Raw genomic sequence first — 15,025 nt, 5'->3', positions numbered from 1 at the left:
AGCTTTATACCTCTTGAAATTTTGCAAACTAGAGATTCTTTTTTATTAAAAACCTCCTCATTTTAAAATTCCACAGCAGTACCTCTGAGAAGTTTGAGGCCATTCACTCCTGGGAGTTAATGTAATCAGTCTGCCTTCCTCCAGATTCCTGGAAGAGTATATTCAATATCTATTGTTATATAACAAATTTTCACAAACTTAGCAGCTCCATGTTCTTCTGGAGCTTGGAGTACTCTTCCAAGTTCACGTGGATGTTGGCAGAATTCAATTCCTTGTGGCTGTAGGACTAAGTCTCCCCTTTCTTGCTGGCCATCAGCTAGGGGCCAGCTCTTAGGGGCCAGCTCTTAGAAGCCACCTGCTATTTCCTGCCATGTGGCCCTCGCCACAATGTGGCCGTTTGCCCCTTGGCCAACAGGAAAGCATTTGCTCCAACTTTGAACCTCTGACTTGTCTCTGACCTCTACTCTTTTTCAAAAAGAATGGTCTGATTAGGCCCACCCCCATTCAAGGTGAAGGAATTGTACATATACAGGGTGTGCACACTGGGAACCTCAGGGATCATTCTGCCTACCGTAGGGAGATGAGCTGAATTGAAAGTTTCTGTTGGAGGAAAGAAGTAGTTATTTCTCGTATCTAGGAAACTTAGGGATCTGGAAGGTTCAGGCTGGCCCTGGGGCAGCATGAAAGTGTTTATCACAAATACTTACTGAACTCTTACTCTGTGCCAGGTGCTAGGCCAGGTGCTAGACCTGGTGCCAGGGATGGAGCAGCAAACAAGGCAGACATGATCCCTACCCTCTTAGAGCTTACAGTCCAGAGAACATTGGAGAAGTTTCCTTGCCATCTTAAAATAGATTATGGTGATGGTTGCACAACTCTGTGTAAATATATTAAAAACCATTGAGTTGGTATGTAAAATACATCTTAATAAAGTTGTGTTTTTTTTTTTTTAAGAGGTATCTATGGATTTTTCCAGCAGAATAGACATCTATGTTCAGAGAGAGAGCCATTGACAGAAAGCACGGAAATTGAATTATGAGTACGAACACTGAAAAGTTATGGTCCCTGTTCTCAAGAAGATGACTCTGATTGTCCTGAATTTAGACAGCTTTCCAAAGGAGGTTGTTCTCTTCTGCAGCAGTGTGGGAAAAAAAAAATCTGCCAGATTTGGACTAGAATGACCACAGTTTAGGTCAGAATTTGATACTTAGCAGAAAAAACATAATCACAACTTGGAACAGCTACAGGGCTTTAGGGTACCAGGCGGTGGAGCGGGGGGACGGACATTCATTGACAGATTTCACAATCTTCAGGAACAGCCCCCCTCCCCACCCCTAATCGGGGACAGAGGCTGGCACCAGCCATCATTAATGGAAGGAACAGTAAGTACCTGGTGACCTTTCTGGCTGTGGTTCCAGGTGCAGTCCTCTGCTTTCTCTGCACATTGAGTGGGAAATGATGTGTTGGCAGAATGAATCCTGGAATATGTGTTCTGGAGGAGATGATTCTACATGGGAGTTGAGTCCTCTGCTTTATTCATCTCTGGCAGATGTCCTTGAGACTTTCTATCACAGGCTTCATTATAAAATAGACTAAATGACTATTTAAACTGTGTGTCAATAGTCTCTGTCTAGGATGGCAAAATCACGCCGCATTAGGCTGGGCAAGTCTCCCAGGATGACACAGAGTTAGAAGGAACCCCCCCTCTGTGCCCAGGACACACTGTCTTGGCCACTAGCTTTACCCGTGACAGAGAAAGGAGTATAGGGTCACTGGCCACTTCCTGGCTTATGGCCTGAGCAACATTATACCATGCTGTTTGTTGATTTAGAAACACGAAAGCCAGTGCTCACCAAGATTTTGACATCAAGTATAAAGTGAGTCATTCTTTCATTTCCCAGCACTCTGACAAAGGGGCCAGCTCTTAAAACTCCTTTTTAGACTTTAGTGGAAGTCGACTTATCCACCTAAACAAGTAGCTAATGTAAGTTCTTGATCAGATTTATCCAGTGGTTCTTCACTTTTTTTTAATCTTTCTTTTTTTTTTTTGCTTCTTTTAAGTTTGGGTGAAGCACGGCCTTCTAGAATTCCTATTGTTCCCAAGCAAAGAAAAAACATCATCATCCTTTAATTTCTTTAGAATTAATCTGACAATCTTTAGGGTGTTGTTTCTTTCCCAGGATGAATCACCTAGAGAAGTGAGATTGGCCAAACAAATGTAATTTGATGACAACCTGTAATAATGTTGCTTAAGCACCTAATCTAAGCAACTAATCTCCAAAGACTGCGCCCTGTCCCATGTCAGCTACACACACACACCATTTAGGTCTGATTATATTTGCCGTATTAAGGTCAGATCCAGATGTTTCTGAGCATTAGTTTGTGTATTTTTATACCCCAATTAACTGATCTGTGTATTTATTCAGAAGAAAATTTGTCAGCTGGGGTTAGAGAAGTCACCATGAACTTGGATGCTAATATAATTAAGTGATTGAAGCCTTCAAATGCATTAGGTCTTATTTGCTGGATTAGGAGTTCCCCAAAACTCTCCAATATTTTCTAGTTTTAACCGTCATGGTGGGATTTATTTATTTATTTATTTATTTATTTATTTATTCTTAAAACGACCAAGTTTCACTTATCTCTTGGCTCTCTGGCAAGAGTGTTTCCAACTGGCATTGACCGTTTATAGAAATGGTGTAGGACCTTTTAATAATTACTGTGCCCACGCTTCCTGAAAGGTATCGTGGAGGACTGAATAGTCCCTAGGAAGTGCAGGGTTACACTGTTCATTATGCTTACCTGAGCCATCTCTGTCTTCGTGTCTTACACAGATTGTGAAAGTTGCTTGCCCTGATTCTCTCTTTTTTAAACAATAAATTTATTTATTATTTTTTTTTGGCTGCTTTGGGTCTTTTTTGCTGTGCGCAGGCTTTCTCTAGTTGCAGCGAGCAGGGGCTGCGGTGCACGGGCTTCTCACTGCGGTGGCTTCTCTTGCTGCAGAGCACCGGCTCTAGGTGCGCGGGCTTCAGTAATTGTGGCACATGGGCTCAGTAGTTGTGGCTCACGGGCTCTAGAGCACAGGCTCAGTAGTTGTGGCGCACGGGCTTAGTTGTTCCACGGCATGTGGGATCTTCCCAGATCAGGGCTTGAACCCATGTCCCCTGCATTGGCAGGTGGATTCTTAACCACTGCGCCACCAGGGAAGTCCTCACTTTGCTTTTCTGTACATAATAAAATAGCACTATGTGCCTCAGCGACGCATCCCGTGAAACCTACTTGGAAAGTAAGAGTTTTAAAAATTCAGTTTCTGTTTTGTATGCTTGGATTGCAAGCAGTCACATTCCGCATGCAAAGGAGGCAAAGAGAAATTACATTTGTCCAGCGCTTTCTTGTTTATTTAATCCTTGTAATGGTCCTGTGAGTTGCATATTAGCATCCCATTTTACAGATGTGGATCACAGGTGCTTGCATGGCTATTCAATGGTAGACCTGGATTCATGCCCATGCTGGTCAGACTTCCGAGCCCAGGCTCTTTGCTTTCCCAGTTCTGCCTTCCCTAGAATCCCAAAGCTGGAAGGAGCATTAGAGATTATTTAGTTCTATCCCAATACACACACACACACACACACACACACACACACACACACACCCCTTAAAGATTAAATAACTTGTTCAGGATTATCAAAGGAAATAGTTGGGGGGAGGTAGTTCTTCTGTTCCAGTTAAGCTAAGAGAGTGGTCCATAAGCTTTATCTCCTACTGAAGAATCAGTTTTATTCAAGTATTAAACCAAGTGACGTTCCTCAGTTTAACTTTGATAAATGAATCATACTCCTCTTTGAAAAGAAGTTTTGTAGTTCATGCTCTAAAAAGAGAACCACCCCTACACTTTGAGAAATTATTCCTTTTAATGGCAGTGACAGCCTTTGGCTTTCATAGACATCTTTAGCCGAGATGTTCACTGATAAGCACCTGTAGGTTTCTGAAAATTAGTATCTGGAAATAACAATGGGAACAGACAAGTGACACCATGTTTCTGGCACATTTCGTTGAAAACTTAAACCTCTTTCACATGGAGGTAAGCAAACTGGAGGGTATGAAAAACGATCAAAATGTATTAGTCAGCACTGTGTACTTTCCCTTCCTGCTGAGAAGGCGGCTCCTTGCAAACTTGTGTCTCACCTTTACTAGCATTGCCTCACAGGCAGTTTACAAACCACATGCACAAATTCATATTGCTCCTGTAGAGTCACACCTCATGTGGGCTAAAATAAAATTTTTAACTTGATAAGATTATTATTCTGAAAATGGAGCTATAAAAGGCTTTTTTAAAATTAAAAATTGTCCTCCAAAGACATTTACCGTTATCAGGAATGTTCAAAACAATGAAAAAAATCCAAACAAACCTGTCTTAAATTTTACGGCAGAGATTCAGAGATGTTTTGCTCTGTGTCAACACTATGGAAATAAACATGTAATGCCCTAAAATGAACTATTTGAAGGGGAGAACACTTAATTGGATGTGTAATTCAGGTCAGTTTTTTAAAATAATTTTTAAAAAATTATGGTAAAACATATTACATAAAATTGCCATCTTAACTTTTTGGTTTTCTTCCCACACTGCGCGGCACGCGGGATCTTAGTTCCCTGACCAGGGATCGAACCCTCGCCCCCTGCAGGGGAAGTGTAGAGTCTGGACCGCCAGGGAAGTCCCCGTAACTATTTTTCTTAAACTTATTATTTTTAATTTTTATTTTATTTTATTTATTTAGTTAGTTAGTTTTGGCTGTGTTGGGTCTTCGTTGCTGCACGTGGGCTTTCTCTAGTTGCTACTTTTTGTGCGGTGCACGGGCTTCTCATTGCGGTGGCTTCTCTTGTTGTGGAGCACAGGCTCTAGGTGCACGGTCTTCAGTAGTTGTGGCACGAGGGCTCAGTAGTTGTGGCACACGGGCTTAGTTGCCCCGCGGCATGTGGGATCTTCCCAGACCAGGGATCGAATCCGTGTCCCCTGAATTGGCAGGCGGGTTCTTAACTACTGAGCCACCAAGGAAGTTCTTAACTATTTTTTAAGTGTAGAATTCGGTGGCATGAAGGGCATTCACATTTTTGGCCAGCCATCACCACCATCCATCTTCAGAACTCTTTTCATCTTGTAAAACTGAAACTCTGTACCCATAAACAATAACTCCCTATCCACCTCCCTGCAGCCCATGGCAACCACCATTCTACATTCTATGAGTTTACTGTTCTAGGTATCTGGTCAGCATTTTTTTCTTTCCTTTAAAGCATTGGTTATATTACTTTATCATTAAACTCATACATCATTTCCGGAAGCAAACTTAATAAAACTTGAATTAACAGAAGGTAACTAGAAATATTTTCTGAATTCTGCCTTCTTTCAAAGGAGGAAAATGACAAGATGGACCTGTATCCATATTTTGGGTGGCATTAATGACTCAATTTAGTGACCTATACCTTTGTAGCAACAGCTGGAGTGCCTGACAGTTTTAATTCAGGAGTCCTACTATATTGTCATTTAACACAAAAAGTGCATTTTTGCTTGGAATACTTACTAAGACAGGAAGAAGTACCAGTGCATTTTAGAAGTATTTCCAACAACGTTGTCACTGACAAGTGTTCTTCAATTAAAGTAGAAGACAGAATATTTGATTAATGATAATGCTTTATTCCTGTACCAGGTGGAAACAGACATCAATTGGACTCTTTTTCTAAATAAAGAAGTACAGTTAAAATGTTAGCTTTTTTTTTTTTTTTTTTTAGGATTTGATAAATATTTAACTCAGGAGAAAAAAACTAATTTATTATTATGACGGCTTATTAACAAGTTAACTTTGCAACATTTTCATTGTTGTCAATTCTCTTAGTGATGTCTGTAGGTAGAGTTTTCAACTCACTAGCCAACAACCTGGATTTCATTAGATTTTTTAGGATTATAGTCCTGCCGCTCTCAAGGAGCAGTTTGTGTCCTGCACTGTCCAAGAAAGTAGTGGGTTGTAGAAAAATGTTGGTCTCCAGTCTGAGAACTTTCCAGTGTGCCTGGGCCACCTTACAGATGTCTGTTTAATCTCTAATGCACCCGAAATAGTAGACATCTGCAAAACAAAGTCACAGAAAACAACACTCTTGTTAAAGTAGTAATTAGCAGTTTAACCAAATAGAAAAACAACACTGGATAGATGTTTAAGAAAACAAGACTTGTAATCACCTCCTTGTATGGACAGGTAGTTCTGAAGACAGGGGTTATCACTAAAGTTTGAATTTGAATCCCTGGACATGTCTTCTGAGATGTGTGAGTTCCCTGTGGTTTGTACCCTCTTGACATGGGCCTTCATCAGGAAAATTTTGCTGAGTTTACCCTGACCTGAAATAATGATGATGAAGATGCTGGAGCCGATGAAAAGACAAATAAAGCCATTCATGTCACCTAACATTTATCATCATTTTGGGCTATTTCAGCCTCCATTAAAGTGACATGGTGGATAAAAGTGGTTTTCTCAATGCTTGAAAAATGCTGTGAAAATAGATGGTTCTTTTGCTCAATGAGACAGGTTTAAAGATACGAAATAGAGTTATTTAATCCCCCCCCAAGTGCAAAGAGTTTGGTAACTAGAATTGTCTTTAATCATTGGGGTACAGACTGTACTGTGTACACTGGAGACCCGAATCCTGGACTATTGAAGGCTATGACGAATGCTTCTTTTTTGGATGTTGTGTTTTTGTTGCTCATAAAGAGGCATCGTGCTCAAAATGAAAAACCTTTAGATTCAGGCTTCAATAGTTCACCTCTTTGGGATTGTGTCTGATGGAAACTTAGATGCAGCTGACTGTAATTATGTTTTTTTCAGCAGTATGACATATAGTGCTGCAGAGATGGGTGTTCTTAGAAATCTCTTGCCAAGACTGGCTGAAAAGGAGTTTGGTTATTGTTTTCTTAAAAAATAGTAATTAGGCTATTAGTTGTCCAAATGGAATAACCCCCTAAAGCCTTTTCAAGAAACACACTTCCAAAAGGGTCAAGTATATTTAAAATTAGCCATTATTTACATAGTGTTCAGCCTTCTGCCTTAGCTCTTTTAGGAGGTTTTTGTTTGTTTGTTTGTTTGTTTGTTTTAATGTTGGTTATACCTGTCAGAAACCATCTTTTTTTTTTTTTTTTTGCCGTACGCGGGCCTCTCACTGTTGTGGCCTCTCCCGTTGCGGAGCACGGGCTCCGGACGCGCAGGCTCAGCGGCCATGGCTCACGGGCCCAGCCGCTTCGCGGCATGTGGGATCTTCGCGGACCGGGGCACGAACCCGTGTCTCCTGCATCGGTAGGCGGGCTCTCAGCCACTGCGCCACCAGGGAAGCCCAACCATCTTATTTTTTAAAGGGGTTCAGGAATGGTTCTCATATCAAAAGCAGCCAAATCCCTGGCGTCACAGGAAGCTTCATCATAGATGCATCTGTTTTTCATCTGCAGAACGGCTGCATTCAGTGTTGTCCTGGCCTTTGAACAGTCTCTTCTGTGGATCTGGAGAAGGAACTGCGCACGGGCCTTGCAGGCCTCTATCTTTGAGAATACTCAAGAGCAAAGGAAAAAGAAGCAGTTAGAAATGGTGGCCAGGGCTAATGGACTGTGGTTCTGGGATGGAGCCCAGGCCTATGTTTGTGACCACTGGGCTCAGGATTTGCCTTGGTGTCTCTCAGATCCCCAGATGAGGTAGAACCTGTTCACCCAGATGCAGACTCACTCGGCCCTGCCACATGCCACCCCACGACACACCTTTTGGGTGTGTCTCATCTTAAAGCTGGGTGATCAGCTTTCTTTCCCATTGGTTGGGTCTTTTTGAATGGCAAATCAGCTGTACCTTACAAAGTTCATCTTTTAAGTCCTGGTAATCACCCCACCTCTCACGGGGAGTATCATGCCTGAAAAGAGGGCTCATCACTTTCAAACATGATTTTCCTTTCATTTTCCTCTACCCTTTCCTTGGCATTTCATCTCCTGGAGCTAAAGTACCTATATTGCCCTAACTTGGGGTTTCTGGCTTAGGGTGGTGCAGTATGGTGAGGCCTTGCTGATTGATAGCCATGAATTGATTTAGGAAGACTGGATTTTCTTGTGCCTCAGTTTCCTCAACTTTCAATACCGCTCTTTTTTAATTTTTTATTTCTCATACAAGTTTAAAGGTTACAGTTATTTATAGTTATTACAAAATACTGGCTATATTCCCCGTGTCGTACAATACATCCTTGAGCCTATCTTATATCCAGTGGTTTGTACCTCCCACTCCCCCACCCCTATATTTCCCCTCCCCGCTTCCCTCTCCCCACTGGTAACCACTAGTTTGTTCTCTATATCTGTGAGTCTGCTTCTTTTTTGTTATATTCACTAGTTTGTTGTATTTTTAGATTCCACATATAAGTGATATCATACAGTATTTGTCTTTCTCTGTCTGACTTATTTCACTTAGCATAATGCCCTCCAAGTCCATCCATGTTGCTGCAAATGTCAAAATTTCATTCTTTTTTATGGCTGAGTAGTATTCCAGTACCATTCTTTTTGCCTCCATGAGGGGCTGATCACATGACATACAAGCCCATTCAGCAAATGTAAGGGACAGTGATAATTGTCCAAGTGTGGATGCTGTGTGAATACCTGGTAATCATGCATTCCCTGAGCTGTGCATGAAATCACACGGTCTCACACCTTTAAATACCTTTATTTTAGAAGTCCAGCTAGTACAATATTCATTTTTGGAGTCTGTACTTTCCAAATGGCCTGTGGGAAGGAATCCTGAGGTGTCCAGAGGATCTGAGTTTGTCCTGTGGGAACGTTATGTCATAGTAACACATGCTTAAGGATTAGTTTATTTCCAGCCCTGCAGAAGCTATAAATTGCTTCCTAAAATTTTATTCTCCAACACCGTGATGTTTATGTTGCTATGGTGGTATGTCTCTTGCTTGGGTGTCAAGGTTGCCATTGGAAATAGATAGGCCAAAATAACAGCTTAACAGGTGGCTGTGCTTTGTGAAGTTGTTTGTAAAACTATTTTATGAAGTCCAGTGCAAGTAAATCACCCGACTGTGCCCTTTACTGTATTTTGTATTTGAGCACATTCTTTTTTTTTTCTTAACGCATTCTTCCCCTTTCCATTTTAAATATATATAGACTATTCCCCTTTTTCAAGCAGCACCAAGCTGATTTCCTGTAGTAACACAAGGCAAGATTCCAGCTCATTTTATTTAGCAGTGGACGTCCTTTCCTTATTTTCTGTAGTTGGAACCCTCCTCCTAAAAATAACCCTTCTTTTTTTCCTGTGCTTCTTTTTGTAGCTCCTGTGCTCTTTATTTAAATAAACCTCTTTTTAATATGCCATTTACATATATATGTACCTACACACATATATGTATACACATACATATAGGTATATATATTTCCCTGTAAGGTATAATCCTTAGTGAATGTGGTAATAGAAATTGTTTCCATTGACCTGTCATTAAGCTGTCACCTGTTATTTATGATCATTTTCTTTTGAGATAAAATTTAGAGAGAACCTGAGTGTTAAACCAGTTCAGCTTCCTACCCACTGTAAGAATCTTCTATAATAATCTCGCATGGCAATCATCTTGCCTTTTAGCTTAAATACCAGCATGGCAGGGTGCTTGCTCTTCTGTGATATAACATCTATGATTGTCCACTTTGATGTGTTAGAAGATGCTTTTTTTTTTGGCTGAGCGGCTTGTGGGATCTTAGTTCCCTGACCAGGGATCAAACCCAGGCCACCAGCAGAGGAACTGGGGAGTCCTAACCACTGAACCACCAGGGGATTCCCAGAAGATGCTCTCTTATGTTTAATTGATGTCTGCCTCCCTAGAACTTTCATTTTCCTGTCTATGGTGACACAAACACAAGCTACTTCCACATGCTGGCTCTTTAAATATTTAGAGAAAACTATAATGTTGTCCTTTGGTTTTCTCTTTTTCTGGCTTAATATCCACAATTCTCTCAACAATTCGCCTTAGGAAATGGTTTCAGACTCCCTCCCCAATCTGTTGGACCTCCTCTGTTATTGCCCTTTCAAAAATATTGAATGCGGTGCTCTAGAGCAAGGGTCAGTAAGATTTTTCTGTAAAAAGGCCAGATAGAAATATTTTAGAATTGCAGGCTATAAGATTGCAACAACTCAACTCTGACCTTGCGACATGAAATCAGGAGGAGACAATACGTAAATGAATGGGCATGGCTGTGTCTGGTAAAATTTTATTTATGGACCCTGAAATTTGAATTTCATATAATTTTCAAATGTCATGAAATATTATCCTTTTGCCTTTTTTCAACCCACGCATAGCTAGCTCGTGGGCCGTACAAAAAGAGGTGTGGGCCAGGTTGGGCTCAAGATATTATTGGAGGACCAGTACTGAAAATATGGGAACTGTTACTTCAGCACCTTATGCTATGTTGATGCTTTAGTATTAGCATTGTCATTTTTGGAAGCTGCATCAGACTGCTGGCTGACACGGTTATCAGTTCACCTTCGTCTTATCCACGTGATTCTTCGGGCAAAGCTAAGTGTCTCCATCCGGTGTGTCTGAGGCCTACAACAACAAGCAGCCTTAGAGTGATAACAACCATTACCGTAGGACTTTGAAATGTAAATGTGATGAATGGCATCTGCTGATTTCAAGTTTGACAAAACGGTTTTGGTTCTTGCTTTTGTTATTTACCGTATTAGCTACTCCTCTTAATTTAGTGCTAGGTGTGATAAGCATGCCTTTCTGTCTTCATCCAACAACACAGCGACTTTTCAGTCCAATCCAAATCCTAAAATATAGGTCATAGCTGCTCACCTTGGTTGCAGAAACCAGTAAGCACTTGGGTAGAGAGATGAAGCCTTCAGTTATATTAATAAGCTTAAGAATGGATGATTCTCCACTTCCTCATTAGTTTTAATTTTAAAAATAAGGTTCTCATGAAATTTTTTTGAAACAGTTTAACCAAGATTATAATTTACCATGCAGAGGAGAAAATTCAGTAAATGGCGAAGCCGATTTTTTTTTTAGTGCCTAAATGTTTAATTAAAATTATATATTTCTCTATGTGGACATTTACTTAAGAAGGCTTTGCTTTTTCACAAGAAAGGGGAAAACACAGAGGGCCAATGTTTGTGGAACATTCTAGTGTGGCAGGATCACTGTGTTAATTATCTCATTTCATCTTTGCAGTCATCCTCCAAGGTGGATCCTAATATCTTCATTTTACAGATGTCAGAGAATCAGTGGCAGATTTGGATTCCAATCCAGGGCTCTTTGGCTACAAATTTCCATTTGCTTTCTCCAACACCATTGCTTTCCACAGCCAAAGAGAAGTTGACATTCATTCATCATCAAGTTACTTGTATTAGTTTAGACAGTTGATTCTAAAATGGATATATGTTCCTGAATTAATTACTGGAATGATACATTTCTAGAGTATATATCCCAGAAACTGTGATATAAAATAAAAATATTGATTTCCTTAGTGGAAAAAGAGTGTTCAAGTTAAAACTATTTGCTTTTGCCGATCTTTGGTAAAACTGGAAACATAGATACAATTTTCGATGACCTACAGCGATTATAAATCTTGAGGGTAACCTTAATTGTTTTTAGAAAGCTTGTCTGTTTATCTAGACCGTATCTTGCAAAAAAGGCACTTCAAGATGTCATTATATGAATATTCAGAAACTAATAGAGTCTAGATGAGAATGTGTGATAATCTAAAGATACCATTTAAGTCGGGGCTTTAAAAATATATTACTTCGGGCTTCCCTGGTGGCGCAGTGGTTGAGAGTCCGCCTGCCGATGCAGGGGATACGGGTTCGTGCCCCCGTCCGGGAAGATCCCACATGCCGCGGAGCGGCTGGGCCCGTGAGCCATGGCCGCTGAGCCTGCGCGTCTGGAGCCTGTGCTCCGCAACGGGAGAGGCCACAACAGTGAGAGGCCCACGTACCATAAAAAATATATATATATATATATATATAACTTCAAGTGAAGAACAAGCCTCATAAACAAGTTCCTTACAATTTCCTATGGTCTAATTCCACCTTATCCCAAGTCCTTAAAAGCAGATTTATAAAAGGGAGAGGAAACAACTTTTCAGAATAAAAATTTGAAGCTCTCAAAGTAAAATATATTGATATTTTAATTGTATGAAATTGTTATGTATGAAATTGTATGAAATGGATTCTTTAATAATAGCTGGTGCTGGGACTGTCAAAACCTTTGCTGAAATTATTCCATGAGGAAGCTGGTTTATGGCTTTCTGGAGCTGGTGGCCGCTCATGCTTTAGTTTATAAGTTCCTTGGAGGGTTGTGATTGTCATTGCCTCTATTTTAACTCCCCATAATTTTCTGTAATGGTATTTTGCACACTGAGGTTGCTTAGTTAAGATTGACTACCAACTTATGGTCATTTAAATTCAAATCCAATTTTTGTGTTGATTGTGGTTTGAAAAACAGAAAAAAAAGTATATTTATTGCTCTTGTAAATGTTTTGTTTTTTTATTGAATATTGAATAGATATGAAGCAATACACCCACGAACCTATTGCCCAGCTTAATAAGTAGAATGATACAAGTTCATTGAACACTGTACATGCCCCCAGTGATCCCAGGCTCTCTATACATGTGGCATCCCAGAGGAGGTAGTCTTCAACAGCTTGCTGGGTTCTTTTCTATTAACTTTTTGTATTGAGATATAATTCACATAACATAAAGTTCATTCTTTTAAATAAGTATACAGATCACTGGTTTTAGTATATTCACAAGATTGTGCAACCATCACCGCTTTCTTATTCTAGAACATTTCTATCACTCGGAAAGAAATCCTGTCCCCATTGTCAGTCGCCCCTCACTCCCCACTTTGCCTAGCCCTTGGCAACCATTGATCTACTTTCTATATTTATGGGTTTCCGTATTCCAGATATTTCATATAGATGGAATCATACAATATATGGTTTTCTGTGTCAGCTTCTTTCCCTTAGCATAGTGTTTTCAAGATTCATCCATGTAGCATGAATCAGTACTTCATTCTTTTTTATGGCCGAATAATATTTCATTGTATGGATATATCACATTGTGTTCATACAGTTATCAGTTGTTATCAATTGTTTCCACTGTTGGGCTATTATGAATAATGCTGCTATGAATATTCGTGTCTGGGCTTTTGTTTGAACAACTTTCACTTCTGTTGGATATATACCTAAAGGTGGAATTACTGGGTTGTATGGAAATTCTGTTTAACTTATTGAGGAACTGCCAGAATGTTTTCCACAGTTGATGCACTGTTTTATATTCCTACTAGCTGTGTATTAGTGTTCTAGATTCTCTGCATCCTAGCCAATACTTGTTACTTTCTGTCTTTTTGATTCTAGTCATCCTTAGTGGGTGTGCAGTAGGATCTCAGCATGGTTTTGATTTGCATTTCCTTAATGACAATCATAATGTTGGACATCTTTTCATGTGCTTATTAGCTATTTCTCTATCTTTGGAGAAATTTCTATTCAAGTTATGTGTCTTTTTATTGTTGGGTTCTAAGAGTTCTTTCTGTATTCTGGATGTTAGACCCTTATCAGATAACATGATTTGCACAAATTTTCTCACATTCTGTGGGCTCTTGTTTCACTTTCTTGATAGTGTCCTTTGAAGCACAACAGTTTTAAATTTTTATTAAGTCCAAGGTACTTTTTCTTTTGCTTTTGGTGTAATATCTAAGAAATCGTTCCCTAAGCCAATGATCCAGTGCCACAAAGATTTATACTTATGTTTTCTTCTAAGAGTTTTACCACTTAAGCTCTTACATTCACGTCTTTGGTCCATTTTGAGTAGATTTTTGAGTATGGTATCGGGTAGTGGTCCAAATTTATTCTTTTGCATGTGGATATCCACTTTGTCCTAGCACCATTTTTTTTTTTTTTAGCTGTGCTGCACAGCTTGCAGATCTTAGTTCCCCGACCAGGGACTGAACCCAGGCCCCAGCAGTGAAAGCGCCAAGTCCTAACTACTTGACCGCCAGGGAATTCCCAGCACCACTTTTTTTTTTTTTAAAGCCTACAGCACCTTGTATTCACATTTGGTCTCCCATCCAAGTACTAACCAGGCTGACCCTGCTTAGCTTCCGAGATCAGACGAGATCAGGTACATTAAGGGCGGTATGGCCATAGATTCCACATCATTTCTGAAAAGACTGTGTTTCCCCATTGTATTGCAGAGCTTGATCTTTTTATTTATTTATTTTTTTTGCGGTACGCGGGCCTCTCACTGTTATGGCTTCTCCCGTTGTGGAGCACAGGCTCCGGACGCGCAGGCTCAGCGGCCATGGCTCACGGGCCCAGCTGCTCCGCGGCATGTGGGATCTTCCCAGATCGGGGCACGAACCCCTGTCCCCTGCATCGGCAGGCAGACTCTCAACCACTGCGCCACCAGGGAAGCCCGAGCTTCATCTTTTTTACTGAACATTTTGATCTTGAGATTGATGCATATAATTCATTCACTTTTATGGCTGTAGAGTATGCTTTATATGAATCTGCCGTAATGTATTTAATTCATTCTTTGACCCATAGTGGGTTGTTCCCAGAGTTTTGCTTTTCTACACACTGTTGCTGGGAACATACTTAAACATGTTTTTTATTACCCACATGTGAGAGTGTCTTTCTAGGGAATATGACTAGGGGTGTAGAGTTATGCACATGTTTCCCAAAGTGATTGTAATATTTATGCTCCTATCAGCAATGTATAAGAGTTTATATCCAGGAAAACTCAGCTTTTAAACGTTCTCTTTGTTAGTGTCTCCTTGAATAGTTACTACCGAAAGGAAAGAAGTAGTATTTGCAAGTGAAATTTGCCTCTTAGGCTTCTACTATTTTATTAGCAAGAATTATTATTATTTTAAAAGTTTTTATTTATTTATTTATGGCTGAGTTGGGTCTTCGTTGCTGCGCGCGGGCTTCTCTCTAGTTTGTCTAGTGGGGGCTACGCTTCCTTGA

The 15,025-nt window shown here is 40.2% G+C and overlaps 1 protein-coding gene and 1 pseudogene across 4 annotated transcripts in view; one reads left to right on the top strand and one right to left on the bottom strand.

Moving 5' to 3' along the window:
* PITPNC1 (phosphatidylinositol transfer protein cytoplasmic 1) overlaps window positions 1-15,025 on the top strand; it is a 265,455-nt gene that overhangs the window by 17,800 nt on the left and 232,630 nt on the right. The gene's annotated exons all lie outside the window — the stretch shown is intronic.
* On the bottom strand, window positions 14,088-14,205 carry LOC137213667 (5S ribosomal RNA; annotated as a pseudogene).

The sequence above is a fragment of the Pseudorca crassidens genome, chromosome 19 (assembly GCF_039906515.1).
Source record: "Pseudorca crassidens isolate mPseCra1 chromosome 19, mPseCra1.hap1, whole genome shotgun sequence".
NCBI lineage: Eukaryota > Metazoa > Chordata > Mammalia > Artiodactyla > Delphinidae > Pseudorca > Pseudorca crassidens.
Note: the sequence above shows the minus strand (reverse complement) of the source record. Positions and strands in the feature narration are given on the sequence as shown.